Source organism: Pinus tabuliformis, chromosome X (genome assembly GCF_031772625.1).
Source record: "Pinus tabuliformis cultivar Carrire ecotype Pingquan chromosome X, CPIR1, whole genome shotgun sequence".
Classification (NCBI taxonomy): domain Eukaryota; kingdom Viridiplantae; phylum Streptophyta; class Pinopsida; order Pinales; family Pinaceae; genus Pinus; species Pinus tabuliformis.
This window is the reverse complement of record NC_142308.1, coordinates 1,622,542,957-1,622,546,746: the sequence shown is the minus strand read 5'-3', so window position 1 is coordinate 1,622,546,746 and position 3,790 is coordinate 1,622,542,957. Positions and strand designations below refer to the sequence as shown.

Genomic DNA, 3,790 nt, shown 5'->3' with positions numbered 1-3,790 from the left:
AATTTCTTTACCTCATAATAAGAAGTAAATACAATAATTTTTAAGAAAGATTAGTTTTGTAAGGATATTTGTTCCTAGCTTTGTTGAAATTGTTAAACCAGTGCAAGGCATGATAAAAAAATGAGCACACGTTTAAATGGGGTAATAAAGAAAAGAATGCATTCAAAACCAATAAACAAGTGATTGTTGAAGCACCTTTTTTAATAAGTCCTAATTTTGATAAGGAATTTAATTTTATACTTTTCTTTTGACTCTTCTTATGGAGTTGTCTTAACTCAGAAGAATGTAGAAAATTTAGGAGTTCTGATATCTTTTATGAGTTCAAGGTTTCATGCAGAAAAGTTAAAATATGCTGACATTAAACAAGAATTTTCCAAATATAAGTAAAGCACTTTTGTTCTTATATTTTGAAAGGTCACACTGAAGTTATTGTGCACCATCTTGCTGTTAGAAAAATTATTAAAATGGATAACTATGCTTCAAGAATATGACATGGCGATCAAAATTCCAAGATTATTCACGGACAATGATTATGTATGTTGTCAGCAAAATCTCTAGACTCTCAAATTAATCGGGAAGACGGTTGGTATAATGAGTATGAGGTATGTCTTTAAGAAGCTCTTTATGTTCTTGTACTAGCTAATTAATAGTATGTTGAAATTAAACATATTCTTTTGAATGGTACTGCTCCTAACTATTTGGCCCCAAATAAGAGAAGAGATTTAAGACTAAAAGGTGCTAGGTATCAACTAATGAGCGTACAAAGAATATATGTAAATTTTCGCTTATTTCGCTTACGATGGGAAGAATCGAAACAGCTAGATTCCAAACAATAAATGGTTATACCATCACTTTATAATTTTTTTGATTGGATGGTTTGATTATATACATATCTAGAACGAAACTATGTTTCTGATCCATGATCTCCCATATGATTATTATTTAGACTTTTCAATTTTAGGGGAGACATCCAAATATATTTATAGCTCCCAATAATATTACATACAGGCTAATATTACCATATATAAGCTGTTAATGAATGAATTGATCCTATTTTGAGCTACTAAGATGTAGAAGGGGGTTTCATCAATAGGATCAAATTGCACTAGATTAGTCAGCTCTTTTTATGTATCTCTGTCACAATGGTTTGGGCATTACGCATTATAAATGGTAGAGATACGAAGAAAGATGATTACTTTTAGTTCTCCTAAAGGATTGAGCACTTCTTTTTATCCAACCATAAAGGATGGAAAAAATGGGACCCAATAGGGGGATGAATCATTGGGAGGAGCAGAAACAGAAGAAGAATGAATCAAGATATCTGAAACTATAGTAATTATTCGCCATAAAGCAATAACGCGCATCTATTACGAAATGCACGAGCAATTCCATAATGAAATAATATCATCCCCATGCGTGATTCTATAGGTTCTCTTTATTTATAAATAATAATAAATTAATCCTAGTTTTGGATCGGAATGGATGGATTGGGATGTTGATAAGATTATGCTACATTTTCGGTAGCATAATGGTAATGCTGAAGTTCATTCGGGATCCTTAAAAAAAAAAGGATTAACTCTAATCCCTTTCTAGTGGGAAGGCAGAATGGATAGAAGAATGGTTTATAAATTCATCATTTATCCAGATTGGCTGAAGGAAAGTACTGTAGTGGAACTAATTAATGACCGTGTCCTTTTCGTACGACCACCCTTGGGAGTACCCGAATAAAATGATTTTGCATCACTGTTCTCCAGGGTCCTGGAGGGTGGTGTCGTATATTCGCTCGTGTTGTGCTATGGGTCATCCAAATCAATTGCTGTCAATTTTGATTCGGATGATCCAGAGGAATCATCATTGACTATGCAATAAAAACTTTTCGAATGACCGGTGGAGATAGATTTAGCTAAAGAAAAAGCTTTTATTGCGGCCCGATATGCTTTTCCCTTCCGAACATTTTTACGAATTTTTTTTTTTGATCTAGAAGTACGCTTTTTTGGAACTGCCATAATTAACAATGGGGTTAATTCATATATTGTGATGTGAAGGGCCCAAAATCGTAGAATACTTACTCACTTTCTAGATGATCCTGATAGAAAGATAAATTTGAAAAGTTTAAAATAATCACAAATCTTTCTAGTTACTTCGTTCCCTATTTCTACTGATTCTGATCCCTAGGAGAACAAATTCCACCGAGCTCGAACGAAATGCCGATAACCCAAGTAAACCAAAGTCATAGTTCTATAGCTATTCGGCTTCAACCTGGGGTCCTTCCATCCATAAGTTGAAGGTTTAGTCACGATGAAAAAATATCTTCCCCATAGATCTGTAATTTATCTAACCTTTCAAACATTCTGTGTCGCTATCTTGGAACCAAAAATGTGTTTATCTTTCATCATTTCAGACCCAGATTACGAGAAGGTATGCTATTCCTGGGTATTCATAGGGAAGGTTTTGAACCTATCTGTAAATAGAGCTTTAGATGGATCAAAGATCCATGTAAAAGATCCTTCAACTATTCGAGTTGATAATGTAACGAATCACACTTTTACCACTAAACTATACCCGCCACGATCTAATTGTAACATATGGATCGATCTTTTGTCCAACCAATAGGAAGATGAGGAGTTATCAATCAACCTCTATTGAAAGTTTATATCAATCATTACCTCGTTTTCATCATTACAATGAGCCATCTCCGGAGATGGCTCATTGTAATTATAGATTACCTTTGCGAATTGCTGATAAAACAATAACTAAAGGGCCCGATACAACCATCAGAGTCAGAACAGTGAGCTGCGCAATAACTTCTAGATCCATTTGGTTTTCTTTCACCCTCCATCGACTTAATGTATGAATAAAATGTTGTCGGGATCAATCACTTTTCTTCTATTTTGTCTTCTTCGGACTCCTACCCATTGGTGTAGTTTCGATCACGAACCTATGGCCTTGAGCAACTGATATCTTTACAATAATACATAAAATAGATAGAGAACCCTAAATAGATAGAGAACCCTTCAATATCTAGATAATAAAATTTGATATTGGAGAGAAATAAATGGACTAATCCATGTAACGCATTTAATCAAACTCATTGGGGAGGGAATGAAGATATGGTAGAGCTTAAATTTTTGATAGCTTTTTTTCTTGCTTTTACAGCAGGTATTCTAGCTATCAAATTAGGTCAAGCACTGTATGACTGCTGATTTTTTCTACTTTTCTTGGCCTGGCCGATGGCCAGGCCAAGAAAAGCAGAAAAAATCAGTCATACAGAACTATTTTTAACGAAATGAACAATACGATTGACTGGATTGTTCTTTATCCAACTGAATAATCGCAATATTCATTATATTGCCGATACAATCTGTACATACTATGATATACACCTTTACTCCACCATTCATTTTGTTACACATGAACTCTTCCATCTTGGAGAGATGGCTGAGCGGACCAAAGCGGCGGATTGCTAATCCGTAGTACGGATCATCCGTACCGAGGGTTCGAATCCCTCTCTCTCCGTTCGTCCACTATTGATCCTGAAAACGAATAACCCCAAATCTTTCTACGGAACGGAAAAGACCCATTAACCTAGAGACTTTTTTCACTATTCTTTACGTCCGGGATTACGTCCTGGATCGTTCGATAGAAATCCAAAGATAAAAAGGGAAATGAAAAATACCACTACTGCGTAAACGAACAGCTTAAGAGTAAGCATTACGTAATCTCCGGAATCCTGATTATAAGTACAACAGAATAGATCATCAATCTTTGTACCATATATGGATACTTGAAT

The 3,790-nt window shown here is 34.9% G+C and overlaps 1 non-coding gene across 1 annotated transcript; it reads left to right on the top strand.

Annotated features, from left to right (window-relative positions):
• Positions 1-3,428: 3,428 nt before the first annotated feature.
• TRNAS-GCU (transfer RNA serine (anticodon GCU)) lies at positions 3,429-3,516 on the top strand. Its single transcript has one exon. It is a non-coding gene; the product is annotated as a tRNA-Ser (tRNA).
• The last annotated feature ends 274 nt before the right edge of the window (positions 3,517-3,790 follow it).